This window comes from Vidua chalybeata, chromosome 12 (assembly GCF_026979565.1).
Source record: "Vidua chalybeata isolate OUT-0048 chromosome 12, bVidCha1 merged haplotype, whole genome shotgun sequence".
NCBI lineage: Eukaryota > Metazoa > Chordata > Aves > Passeriformes > Viduidae > Vidua > Vidua chalybeata.
Window position 1 is genome coordinate 1,943,576 of NC_071541.1, and position 14,599 is coordinate 1,958,174.

Here is a 14,599-nt window from a genome sequence, read left to right on the forward strand (position 1 = left end):
AGGGATGTAGCAGTGACTATGAAATATGATTATTTCCATCACAGAGACAAGGTGGGGATGCTGGGACAGGGGCTGGAGACAGGCTGGAGGACTCGGTGTTCTGGGATCAAGCAGGGGCATGTGCAGAGGGCCCAGCTAAATTTAAGGAACAAGAGCCCTCAAAGTGATGTGAGCTGAGCAATACTGCAGGCACAGAACTGCTGTTAAATTATTCAGTGTTTAAAAGCTGGGAAGGTGGCTGAAGGGGCAGAGTTCTGGTGCCAGTGTCCCAGCACAGGGCAGCAGCAGGACAATTGTCGCTGTCGAGCAGGACGGGAACAGAGAACTCCAGATCAGAAGGCAAAGAAAATGAGCTCTGATTTATTTCAAATGCACCACTCTATATATAGAGAACATTGAGAAGACTACTTTCATTGGTCTTAGAGTAAAAACACCCCACACCATTGGTGGGCAGTGAATGATGCACAGTGGCAGAACATATCTATAAACAATGTGAATAACAAGATAGATTAGAGAATTATTTACATTCTTTCCCAACTGTTTCCCAGGCTCTTGCCTGGTTAGAAAACCTTTCTCTTTCTCTCTGACTGAGCTGAGAATATCCACAGACAATGACCCCACTGAGGGCTCTGCTGAAAGGGGCAGGTTTGTACAACTGGCCCTGGTTACAAGGCGGGCAGCACCTTGTAAAAAGTGAATTATTCTGCTTCTGTCACTGCAGAGGGCTCTGGGTGCTCACAGGGACAGGTCCTGCACAGCCACTGTGGGCCAGGGCTCAGTGCTGGTGGATGACCTGGAAAGGAAATATGAACAGTGAGGAACTGGCATTGTGCCTGATTTTTCCTTTTGGATATTATCTCCAGGAGAGATGTGGAGTCAGGGAGGAGAGAGAGTGCGGTGTCACTTATCACAGAATCAGAGAGTGGTTTGAGTTGAGAGGGACATTAAAACTCATCCCACCTCTGCCATGGGCAGGTTCACCTTCCACTGTCCCAGGTTGCTCCAAGTCCCATCCAACCTGGCCTTGGACACTTCCAGGGATGCAGGGGCAGCCACAGCCGCTCTGGGACCCTGTTCCAAACCAGTTACTAAACTGATGGCACTCGAGTCTGGAATTCCAGCTTCTGTGGCCCTTTCCAGCCCAGCCTGTGAAATGAAATGGGCTAAATCCATTCCAATAATGAGTGTCTTTGAGGAAGACAATCTCCTCAAAGGATTCCTGGAGCAGGGAAGAAAAAAGATTGGCTTCCTTGAGCTCTTTGCTAATTACTGGCCTGGAGCTGGGCTGTGGTGTGTGCACCCCGAGCTCTGAGGTGGAAGGTTCTGGTTGGCATTACTCAGGATCAGGAGCATCGGGCTGAGCACTGTGGCAATCCTTCTGCTCCATTTTATGCCTGACAGCAAAGATGAGCATTTATTCCTGAAGTAAGGAACTCCAGCCCTGCCTGAGCTGAGGGAAGGCATCTGCAGAGGCCAGGCTGCAGTGGAATGCAAACAGGGCCATATTGGCAAAAATGAGGAGTTAATTTAGTGGTGAATGCTCTGATGTTTTTTCCCAGATGTGTTTGCAGAGCCATTAAGAGCTGTGTTTAATCTCAGCTCCATTTGCAATCTGATGCACATTAAGCTGCCTCCACACAGAGCAGGAGCAGTTAATGGCACTGGATGGCTCTGCCCCTCCAGGAGAGGCTGGATGAGCTCTGGTGTCCAGGCTGCTCTTCCAGGGCACTCTGGAGACAGCTCTGACCCGAGCCCGGGGCTGGGGGCTGTTCCATGGCTCTGTGTACCAGCATTTGGGACTGATTGAAAACTTCCCTGAATTAGTCATGATGTTTTTAAGGGACTCAAGCTCAAGCAGCGTTTTAAAAAATGAATTTTAGGTGATTTCTTTCTGCTTGGGTGCTCAGAGCTGCCTGAATCTTGTCTGTTAAAGCTGCTGCAACTTCTGTCTCTAATGGAGGTGCTCACGCTCACTAAACTGTTTGACAAACACTGGCTGTCGTGGCTCATCCTCCTGATTAAATCCCATATTTGCATTTCCTTGGATATACAAAGAAAAAGCAAATCAGCAATGAGCAGCACAGTTAGAGCAGGAATAAGCAAACAGGGATAGAGGAATAACTGCTGGTTTGGACATGCCACACTGCAGAGCCAGCCACGCATGCAGGCCCTGTGCAGCAGAGCATCCTGCATCCCTCAGAGCATTTCTGCATCCCTCAGAGCATTTCTGCATCCCTCAGAGCATTTCTGCATCCCTCAGAGCATTTCTGCATCCCTCAGAGCATCCTGCATCCCTCAGAGCATTTGTGCATCCCTCAGAGCATTTCTGCATCCCTCAGAGCATTTCTGCATCCCTCAGAGCATTTCTGCATCCCTCAGAGAATTTGTGCATCCCTCAGATCATTTGTGCATCCCTCAGAGCATCCTGCATCCCTCAGAATATCCTGCATCCTACAGAGCATTTCTGCATCCTTCAGAGCATCCTGCATCCCTCAGAGAATCCCTTAGAGCACTCCTGCATCCCACAGAGCATCCTGCACCCCTCAGAGCATTTCTGCATCCTTCAGAGCATCCTGCATCCCTCAGAGCATCCTGCATCCCACAGAGCATCCTTCAGAGCATCCTGCATCCCTCAGAGCATCCTGCATCCCTCAGAACATCCTGCATCCCACAGAGCATCCCTCAGAGCATCCTGCATCCCTCAGAGCATCCTGCATCCCACAGAGCATCCCTCAGAACATCCTGCATCCCTCAGAGCATCCCTCAGAGCATTCCTGCATCCCTCAGAGCATCCTGCATCCCACAGATCATCCCGAGCCCCCTGGGGGTCCCAGTGCCAGGCGGGTGCTGCCACAGGAGCAGGAATTACCCTGCCCATTCCCTGCCAGGTGTCCCTGGGGAAGCCCTGATGGACACGAGCACTCCAGCTCAGCACGGCTCAAGTGGAAGTCAAGGTTTCCTTCTTTGTCCTTTTCCTTTATTTCCTCTGAAGGATGTGAGGGAAAGTTTGATGTTTTAACACTTGGCCTACTATTAGCTGGGGAAATCTAGCAGATGTACTTCATCATCTCAAAGATATGAGCAATCTCCAGCACTCTGGTATTAATGTGGGGAGATTGACTCAAAGTGTTTTGCTTCAATGGCTCTTAAGAAACTCACAGTTCATTTCCAATCATTAAAATGATTAGTGCTGTGCTCTGCCTCCTCTGAGGACAGAGCTGTAGGGCCAGCTGCCCTGGGTGGGAGTGAGGGCTGAGCTCCCTCCTCAGCCTGGGATGGGAACGATGCTGAGCCTGCCCAAGGCCTGGGGGACCCAGGGGAAAGCCCAGCTTAAAGGAGGACTTGGGGGCTTAAATGGCTTTGAGGGGCCCTGGCCCTGAAGGAGCACATGAAAAACTGCCCCGTTTGTTTTAATGAGGCTGCTCCTGTGATAGAGAGAGTGCCATAAATAAGTGATTACAGGACTGAGCCAAAACCAATCACGAGGATTAGATGTGACTCACGGGATCAAGAGAAGTCCTTGGTTTTACTGGAGGCAAGGGAAAAAAGTCTCTTCTTTGATGGATCCCAGTATGTATCCCCTTCGCTCTATAAAGAGGTCTTGGAAAATAGGAGTTAAGCCAGTGATGCTGCTCAGGGGAGGGGAAGGATGTCAGGCACAGGGAGCTCTAGAACTGAACTTCTTTTTTAATATTGTTTCTGTAACCTGTTCTTATCTAAAAGTCTTAAATCTTTTTGCAGAAAGCAGAGATATTCTTGCTGTTCTGGTGTTTGGTAGCAAGATCTGGAAGGTGTTTCTGTAAGCAGGCTTGAAATGGATGGAATCTGGCTCAGGAGAATTGCTGAGCCAAAGCTTTTCTGAGCATTGGCAGTCTGGGGAGGGGAGGTTTGTAGGGCTGGAGGTCTGGACAGTTTGGGATGGGTAGGAATGGGATATTCGAGCCAGGGCAGCAGAACCACAATGCAAAGGTGGTTGCATCCACGGGGGATGGAAGCCTGTCAGCTGCTGGGTTTGAACTCAAACCAAATGTGAATCAGAGTGAAAACCTCTCTGTTTGCTCCATGGCAATGCAGGATCTGAGGGGCCAGGAGCCAGACAGGAGCAGGGGAATGGCTGTAAGCTGAAGGAGGGTGGAGTTCCATTGGATGGATGAAATCCTTCCCTGTGAGGGTGGGCAGCCCTGGCACAGGTGCCCAGAGCAGCTGGGGCTGCCCCTGGATCCCTGGCAGTGCCCAAGGCCAGGCTGGACACTGGGGCTGGAGCACCTGGGACAGTGGGAGGTGTCCCTGCCATGGCAGGGGTGGAAGCAGAGGATCCACTCACTTTGAGGATTGAAGAATTCAGGTGTTTGGGTAAGTTTCCATTCACTAGTCCCTTATTTAACTTGGATAAGTGTCACCCATTGGAGCTTTAGGAAGCCAGGCTGTGAGTGTGCCAGAAAAATAGGAAGCAATAAAAAAGGCTGTTGAGACACTTATCCTACACTGAGGGAATTTTCAGAACAGCTGTAGTTGAGTAATTATGAGCAGAACCCTTGTTTCCACTGAAAAAATGTATATTAGATTATTCCCTAATGATAAAGATTATTTAAAAGACAAAAGCTATAGAGTAATAGACATTAGCAGATGTATCTATTTCCAAAATCCCTGAAACCAGACTTAAATCTTGGGAGTTATTCCTCACCTTTAGCAGAGCTCTCATCAGCTGCAGTGTAAGCCCCAGGGCTGACACTCCAGATAAGTACATGATATAGTTGAGCCCTAAAACTCTTAACAGAAAATACATCAGGACTTACTGTAAAATTTCATGGAGGATTAGAGAAAATATTAAGTCAATAGTTCTTTAGTTATGAGGGGCTTTTAAGGTAATCAATACTTTCCAGCCATGTTAGTGCCTCCGATGATAAAAGATGACATTAATATCCAACTTTTCTCTTTTTTTTTTTTTTTGGTATATTTATGTATATCCTTCCTTTAGTCACTCCTGCTAGAATCAATAGCTATACAAGGAATATGGTTATTTTTAAATGGCATCAATATTGATTCACCTGTAACTGCCAGTTTCAGCTGGAACTTGATTTCAGGTAAAAAACCCTGACTTTTTCATACAAAGGGATTACTAACCTCCCTAAATCTCTGGAGCACCCCTGCCTTTGCTTCTAGTGAATTCCACATTTAGCAGTGTGCTAATGCAGCAGAAACTATTCTAGGATTAATAAATCCTAAAAATAGGATTAATAGGATTAATTCTAAAATTTCTTTGGAGTTACATGACATTTTATGTCCTCAAAGCGTTGTGCAGATGTTAATTGAATTTAATTGATATCATTCAGTCCCCAAAGTTATATGCGTGCAGTTATTAATGGTTTAATTATTTTGTCAATGGAATAGATTCTTTGCTTTTGATTCTGCTTCAGGAGATCCAGACAGTTTTTAGGCTGAATCCTTTTTATTCACGTGACTCAGCTGGTCCAAGGATAAAATGTTGCCCAGGGCATCCTCAGGCAGGGACTTTCCCCCTGGTCAGTCCCAGCCTGAGGTCTGGAAGGGATGATTCCTTCCCAAGCACCTGGAATGTTTGGTAAGTCCAGGTCAGGCTGTTCCTTCAGCCTGGGCAGGGATCTCATGGAACCATGGGATGGTTTGGGTTGGAAGGGAGCTTAGAGATCATCCCATTCCAAGTGGGATACTCCACCATCCCAGGCTGCTCCCAGCCCTGTCCAGCCTGGCCTTGGACACTTCCAGGATCCAGGGGCAGCCCCAGCTGCTCTGGTGCCTCCCCACCCTCACAGCAAAGGATTACAATTAAATTAGCATTAGAATTAAAGAAATAAAATGATCTCTGAACAAAAAGCACACTGGCCAGTCCTGCCTCTGCAGCCCTGACCCCAGTGCCTCCTCCAGGCTGGAGCTGGAGCTGGGACAGGGCTGCACTCGAGGGGAAGGATTTTCTCTGGAGAGCAGCTCTGGGAGAGCTCTGCAATAATCTGAGTTAAAGTCTGCATTGAATGGCAGCAGCCCTTAGTTGTTTTGTAATTAACCAAACCTCCCCTTCAGTCAGGAGGGAGCTCTGCAGTGTTCCCTGGATGTTCCTGACAGCCAGGGGGTCTCAGGGATAACACAAAACTGCAAGGGGCAGTTTTCCTGGCTGGACCTGACGTCTGCCACTCCCAGGGAAGTGCAGGTTTGTTCCATGTGGTGTTTGCTTAGCTCCCAGCAAGTGCCAGGGGGTGAGCAGAGGACACACTGAATTAATTATGGCACCCAGAACTGCATTCTTTTGGCTGATTTTAAGTAACATGGGACTACCATTTTCATCTTGTTTTCAACCCACTTGTATGGCTGAACACAGACTCCTGCAGCAGTTGCCAGCTGGAATTTCCCCTGGAAATTAGCTCCCAGATGCCTTAAGATCAGCAAAGCTGTTCCACGTACAGTTTGTCCCTTTCTGACCCATTCTAAGAAGATGGAAGGAGATCTCTCGGGTTTGAAAATGAAAGAAACTCATCTTTAGAGGATATTTAACTCACATTTAAAGGATATTTTAAAATATCCCTGAATCCACTGCATTTAGAAGCTTTATTGAGAGATGTTGCAAAACTATTCCCAAAAATGGTTGGAAAGAGCAAGAGGGTGGATGCAGTAGGAAACCACTGAACCATTTATGCTCAGACCAGTTGGCCCAGTGGCTCTTAGGGCACAAAGCACTGGATTTGGAGTAAATCAGCCACAGCACACTCGGAGAGTTTCCAGCAGGGAAACCTGTGAGTTATGCTGGAAGGTGTTTCTGTAAACGGGCTTGAAATGGATGGAATTTGGCTCAGGAGAATTGCTGAGCCAAAGCTTTTCTGGGCATTGGCAGTTTGGGGAGGTGAGGTTTGTAGGGCTGGAGGTCTGGAGAGTTTGGGATGGGTAGGAATGGGTTATTAGAGCCAGGAGCAACTTCCTGGAGCAGCATTCCTGGATGGCAGGGTTAAAATCCCATTGTGGCACCTGTCACTTCTGCAGGAAATGCCTTCTCCTTGTGAGCTGTAAAGGTCTCTGGGATGGGGCAGGGTTAGGAGTTGATCCTGCTCCCTCTGCCTGCACAAAGAGAGGCACTCAGGGGACTCCAGGCTCCTTCTCCAGCTCCCAATACACAGGGCATGAAAAGGGAATTACTGTGTTTTGCATTTGAGAAAATGGCTTGTCTTCTTCCAGTGGAGTGTCAGGCCCTAATGATGGAGGCAGTGAAAACATGTCTGGTCAGGCCTCTTCTCATTTCAATCCCAGCTTATCTGGGCAAAGAACAACCCATAAAGAAACCACAGAAAACACTGAGCTGCCCTCCCACAATTCATCATTTGTAAAGCTTTCACTCCAGCCTTCCAAAAGGCCATTTAGCTTAATAGTCTGTCCCATTTTTCATTTCCTCATGCTACATGTGCTGGGGGATGATTTACAAAAGAACAATGGAATGACACTTTACCTGACTTTGGAAATGAATTCCCAGCAGTCTCACGCCTTTTGTGCCTCGGATTTACCTTCCATAACACGGAATGGGTGGTGAGATTCTGTAAGAAAACAATAGGAGATTTAAAATGAGAGAATACATCCAATTTTCCATCCAGCCACGAGCTTCTAGAATCATTAGTAAATTGTTTGTATGTCCATATTAGAAATAAAAGATTAATCGACTGATTGAATTTTCAGAAATTTAGGCAAAGGCCAAATGAACTGGTCTCCATTCTAGTGTAACTAAATGCCAAAAAAATTACATGTATAATATACATTATTTTAAAAACACTCTGAAGAAAGCATGCCTAGCTGTATAATACATATTTAGACAGTCTGTATATTTAAACTCTGTAAGAACCTACAATCTTTGAATGGTACTGAATAGAATGAATGAAAAGGGGGTAAAATCTATATCTCAGTTTGGTTGTTACTGTTCTTATTTCCACTGATCGTGGCAGGTCATTAAATGAAGGTCAGCTTCTTGTGGAATAGTTTGTTGGCTTCTTTAGTGTCTTAAAACTTGTGAGGTGTGAAATCAATGACGAATTTTAGGGCAGTATTAGTGTTGTAAAAGGGAGAGCTTCCACTGATTCAGAACATTGCAGGAAATCACCTGTTGGCTGAATGGCCCACAAAATATGATCTATTGCTGAAAATCTCCTTAAACACCCAGCCATTGGAGGAAATGAACTTTAAGTGGGACTTCTGTAGTAGAACTTCTGCTTTGATGAATTTGTCATGCTTGGTGGGTAGTGATATTCAACTAATAGCTTAATAACCTCACTATTTACAGGCAATTACCCCCATGAAGGAGCTCAGATGGGATGAAAACATCTGTTTCCTTCTGGAATCTGTGCACATCTGCCCTTAAACACAGTGAAAATTTGGTGTGAGAACTCTTAAGGACTGAATTGCTGAGGTTTTTCTGCAGTGCTACCTTCTCTGCAATTAGATAACAGCTTAAAATCTGATTACTGAGTTATTTTTTACCTCTCAGAATGCACAGGCACAAGCAAACTCTCTGTTGAGAGCTGATTTGATGCCAGTTAAATATTCAGGTAGTCCTCTGAAGGCACTGGAAATCAAATAACCGAAACATCTTGTGCAGAGTGAGAATTTCCATGTTCCTAAATGTGTATTTCCCTGCCATTCCCAGTGGAGGTTCTCACTGTTGCTTTTTCCAAGGCCCTTTCAAGCTGTTAGTGAGTTCAGAGTTTCACTGGGACTTTCTCTCAGGTAGGGGAATCCTCTTGATGTGCTGGTTATGATGGTAAAGAGAAAATGCAACTCTGAGAGTAGTTTTGTACCTGAGAGAGGCGATCTGACAGAGGTTCCCTCACAGCAAGATCCCTTTTTTCCTTCCAGCAGACACAAAACTGGCAGCTGGAAGGATTTGAAATGTGGGGGAGCTGAGGAATCTGAAGACTTCCAAGGCTTTCTTGAGCTCCCAAAGGGATTGGGCTGTTCCAAGGGGGTGGAGTGTCCTTGTTTAGGGCAAATTTGGGAGAAAACCTCTGAAGGGGTTCCTCTAGAAGGCAGGACATGGAGATTCAGCTCTGCTACTGGGAAAGGCCACAGAGAGGACTGGGAAGGTCATGGATCTGCAGGGCTGGAAAGTGTGACATCAGGGCTTGGAGAACCCTGGGCTGGGGGAAGGTGTCCCTGCCCATGGCAGGGGTGGAATGAGAGGATTTCTAACGTTCCTTCCAACCAAACCATTTTATGCTTCTATGAAAATGAGAACTGCAAAAGCTTAAGAGCACATGTAGAGAGTGCATTCCTCTGCTGCCTGAGGCAGAAATCCAGCAGGCTTTGCTATTTATGACCATTACACACAGTTTATGTCCATTCCATTTTAGCATGTATTTTTTTTTCCCCCATCTTTGCAGTGCACCCACCTTTGGATTGGAATGATGCAATACTCGGTGCCACTATTAAAAAGAGTTGGGGAATGATGTTAACAATTGTTATCTTTCAGTCCAAGGAATGGAGAAACCTTAACTAAACAGCCTGCAAACACGGTGTGCTCAGTCTCTACTATATTTTATTAAGTTATGATGTGAAAAAACCCAAAAAGGTCTTGATTTCCAAGCTGGTCTGTGTTCTTTCCCTCCCTGACTCAGTGATCGCTTTTCATTGCCATCATCTGCAGAGGGTACTGGACTTCCTCCCCAAGACAAACTGCAGGCAAACTTCCAGGGTAAGTTCCCAAGATTAAGGCAAATATTATTGTGAATGTGGCTGTATTAACTTTTCTCTAGCTCCCTGAGTTCCAAGTGGTTTTCCTGCATGGATAATGGAAGGAGCCTGCTCTAAATCCACAGTGAAAGAAAAGCAGGATTTCTAACTCATACTTAGTGCTCTGTATTTTAAACTGAAGTGAGATTTATGAGCAAGCTCCCTCAACCTAAATGTATATACACCCATTTACATGATTTTACATAATATATGAGAACAGTTTGATGGGTAATATGCACAGGGATAAAACCAGCTCTGTTTGCACTGTGAGTAGAGCTCACTGCAGTGAGCTCTGCATAAACTCCTGTTCAGACAGGACTACTTGGATCTTCTTGGGAAATAATGTCCAGAATTATATCTACATTGAGCTATAAATACATTGAACTTGCTGACAGACCCAGCAGGAAAAATGGAGAAGGAAAAAAGCAGTGTTGTAGCTTGTAAGACTCACTGGAATCATTCTTTTTTATGCTGGTTAAAATTTTGGGACCCCATTAACACGAAAATGACCAAAAATTTTGTGATAGAAAAGTAAAAGGAAATACCAAACCCTTACCTCTGGCCAATCTTCTTTGCAATGGATGCATGAGGTCTGTGCTAACCTGCACCTCAAAGCTACAGACACATCTCAGGTGATCTGGGAGCAGGGTCTGGCAGCCCTGGATTTACAGGAATATTCCTCAAGGGTCCCTTTGCCTTGGTGTCCCCTTCCAGAAAGTGTTACAGAGCTTTCCCCTCACTTTTTGTTCCCTTTATTGAACCGAATTTGTGTTTATGGCCCCATTTGCTTTCCCTGCCATGCTGTCTGTCACTTGTGTGGAATATGGGTTTTGCACACTTGCCAAATAGTTCTGTGGCTTGGCGAGGGTTGTCTGGCAGGAGAATTTGCCTCTCCGCATAGTAATGGCCATGTGTGGCTAATGGGCCCTTTGTCTGGGGCCTCCTGCATATCCAGAGCTGCTCCTTTGTCACCAGCCTGACCCAGGCAGCAAATATGAACAGGAACTGTAAATATGGCCCGTTCTCACTGGGATGCCAATCAGCTTCCTGGGATAAACTGGTCCTCTGCTGCTCTGTAAGTGCCCAGCAGTTGCCCAAGCTCTTTTATTCTAGAACCGTTCTGCCCACCCCTCATTTTTATGCTTTTGGAGTCACCTTCCTCCGTGTTTTGTGTCCTCCTAGAGTACATTTGATATTGACATGGGCAGCCCTGGTGGGTTTGGGATGGCACAGCTGATAAGGTGGTGTGGCAGCTCAGCAGCTGGCCTGCTTGAACAGATAAAGAAGGAATTATTCCCTGTTTGCTGGGGACTGGCAGGTAACACATCTCCCTAATTTGTGCAACAAAGTGGTGACAAAGGGAGTAGCAAGTCCAGCTGAAAAGCCAGGAATTTCCATGGCCACGTGGACATGACAAGTGTCTTCAGTGCTGGGGCTGCCTGGCTATTGGTAAGAAAGTGGCTTCATGTATTTTTTGTAACAATTTTTTATTCATATCTGAAGTACACATTTTCTTTTTGTCCTATAGCTGCTTTCTACTGTCAGTGTTTAATAAATTGTCTAAAGGTGGGGAGTCACTTTTTATTTTGGAATACTCGGAGAGATTGCTTGGTTCTGCCTGGAACAGGAGGTTTGGGTGGATAATGAGCCAATTTATTGGCAGGGCAGAAATCAACGGCACAAGTGCACAGAACTTTTACCAGTTTAATTAGACCATCCAGACTCCTTTTTAAACAGGCCGGTCAAACCAGCACGTGTCAGAAACACAAACCTCCTCATTTAAAAGGATAATGCTGTGGATCAAACTTTTCCATTGTTGGCATGAATCCGCTAAAAACAGAAGCCCCAAAGCTCGCAGAGCAGCCCAGCTGAGTAATTCTGCCAGAGCAAAGCTGCAAAAGGGGATGTTACAGCACCATCTAGTGCCTCCTCTCCCGGCAATATCGGGAATTTTTGAATTTTCCACTTCATCCAAGGATGTAGGTGGGGACGAGGGAGTGCATTGGCTGCTTAGACATTGACAACTTCTTTTCCCAACCAGTGTGGAGAGAGAAGGGAGCTGAGGGATGGGAAGGAGCTTTGGAATTTCACACGGGAAGATTCTGTCAGCAGAGCTGCTCTTAGTTTCTCTTATTTCATCTCCTCACCAGTCACACAGCTTTCCTCCTGAGGATAGTCAGGAAATGGATGCAGGAGCAGGAAAATGGGAAGAAAAGTTAAATAAGAACCTGGCTGAAGGGCGTATTTTGGGGAGGTAGAGTTGTATTTTTGGTAGAGCAATGATCTGTCCAGTGAAGGACTGACCAGGAGGAGGCTGGGACTGGTTTGCAAACTCCTTGTGTTGAGAACTGCACCTGTAATCAGGCAGCAAGCACTCCATCCTCTGCTCTCCTCATCCCGAGTGTGACCCAGGATGAAGACTAAATCAACACTAAATTAAATTCTAAATAGAGCTACATTTTAATATGCTTTACAATCCTGCCCCTTTGTTTCTTTTTCTTCTGGAAAGGTGATTTAACATCCTCTGACTCCAAACTACTCAATGGTTAACCAAGAACAATTTTGCAATTATTCCTAACCAGCCACTGGAGATGAATTCAGGGATGAAGCCCCACTAGGAAACAACTTCCAGTGCTCCCAGTCTGAGTTTGTGCTGGGAGTGAGATTAGTGACACTTCAAACTAAGCTTTTTGTGCTAATGAGTATCAATATTTCTATGTTAAACATGTTTTCTCGCAGGTTTAATTTAAAACCCTCAAAATTAATTATACCTTAAAGCATTTAGTAAACGTCCTGATGGTGATGTGGAAGTTAACAAAAGTCACTTATTTCAAAAAAACTTCACCCAAAATCCTCAGCGTCTTCACTACAGCCCTGTAGAAAAAGCTGGTGGCTAGTCTATAAATTATAATCAGAGTCTAAATTAGAGTTAATGCCTAATCTGGAGGTTGAATTTAGATTTAAAGCACTTGCTGGAGTTACAGTGCTCATAGACAGAGCTGTTAGCAGAGTTAGGGTGATAAAGAGCTGCAACAGCATCCAGAATACTCCCAGAGTCCTCACTACTTACCATTTTATTATGGGTATTATTGAATTTAGGGTTTCCTAAAAGAAATCTCAGCTCCTTGGGTCATGTGAGTTTTTGGAGAATCTAAAAAATAAGGAGCCACTAAAAAATAAGAGTGCAGAAACAAGCTCAAAGGTGTGACTCAAATATACCCCCAGCAATTTAGTAAAAAACCAACAGAAATAAAAATACTTTAGCATGTCAATAGAATTAAAAAATATTTATCACAATATTTCTTAATAAAATCCCAGGGTTTGGAGAAGGTGCTCATAATTTTTTAATTCTTCAGTTGGCCAGCCTGACAAGAATTTTTTTTTTTTTTTAAATTATGGTAAACTATCAGATACAATACCCTGCAATTATGTGTATTACACTGAGACAGTGCAGAAAAAGTTATGGAATCATAACTTAATAATTTAAGTGATTATTGTATTTTATAAATGTTTAATGTATCATCACAGGCATGTTTATGCTCGTTTGGCAAATGTGGTATTGTTTGTTGCACAAAAGACCCATTCAGGTCAGTATAGATAATGATTGGGAATTTTCCACCCATGATGGTAAGGAAATTACAGTGCTATTTGTCTTTTAAATGTGGTCCTCTAAACCACTTTAATTCTGATTAAAAGAAAAAAAATAAAAATTAGTGTTTTGCTTGCTGGCTAATCATTGGTTTGCTCTGTCATTGATGCAGGGAGAATATTATTGCTGAACTGAAATGGGAGATGCTGAAGGGAAAAGCAGAAAGTGCAGGATTTTTCCCTGAATAACAACGAAAAAAGCCTTTTTAAGGAGAAAACAACAAATAGGGCTGAGATGAGAGAGGAATTGTGAAGTGCTCAGGAACACCGTATGGGTTTAGTGATTTATAACAACTAATGAACAGAAATTTCAGCAATAAAAATAGAACATTTTATTAGAGAGAAATCCCAGGGCCACGATATGGCTTTTTTGAGGGTTTTTAAAGGGGAAGGAAATGATAATAAATGATGAGACAGCGTTTGTGTGGGAGTTGGGCAGTGCAGAGGCAGCTGCATTGAACTTTTCGGGGTGCATCGGCCGGGTTTGCATCCCATGACCCGTTCCTGGTGATGCCACCAACCTCACACCGGGACAGGACTCTGCTGGCAAGTTTCAGGAGCACAGGGCACGGGATTGTGTCTCAACAGGTCTGAACATCCCCAGGGAGGAGACTCCACACCATCTCTGAGCAGCTGTTCCACTGCAGAGGAAGAAGTTTTTCCTCATGTCCAGGTGGAACTCCTGGGCATCAGTTTCTGCCCGCTCCTCTTGTGCCATGGCTGGGCACCATCAAGAGGAGCCTAGCTCCATCCTCTTGGCGCCGTAACTAATATATTTAATAACCAAATTACTAAAATGTGTGCGCACGGGTAAAATCCCCTTCCAGCCATCTCTTCTCGGCGTCGAAGAACCCCAGCTCAGCCTTCCCTCACAGCAGAGATGCTCCAGTGCCCTCGGCTCCTCCCTGGCCTTTCGCTGCACCCTCTCCGAGTCTTGCGCGGATAAATTTTTATCTTAAATTGTGTTTCGTTTCTTTTCAAGCCATTTACCCGTGAGGTTTAACCCACCGCGGATTTTATTCACACCCAGCCCCTCTCCCACGCCCGCAGCCCGGCCATGAAGCGCACCGGGGACTCGCCGCCGGTGCCACCCGGGGCGCCTCTGCCCTGCTCACCCACGGCCGTGCCCTGTGAGCAGAGGAAGAACCGCTGTCCCCCGCCAGCCCCGAGCCCTCCAGGCGGAAAGGGCTGTCCCTCCCCGGGCACACGATCGCGG

At 45.5% G+C, this 14,599-nt stretch overlaps 1 long non-coding RNA gene across 1 annotated transcript; it reads right to left on the reverse strand.

The window, feature by feature from the left end:
- Nucleotides 1-13,691: 13,691 nt before the first annotated feature.
- On the reverse strand, nt 13,692-14,533 carry LOC128794228 (uncharacterized). The gene is made up of 2 exons (XR_008433030.1): nt 14,452-14,533; nt 13,692-14,024 (listed from the first exon to the last, which is right to left on the reverse strand). It is a non-coding gene; the product is annotated as an uncharacterized LOC128794228 (long non-coding RNA).
- Between the last annotated feature and the right edge of the window lie 66 nt (nt 14,534-14,599).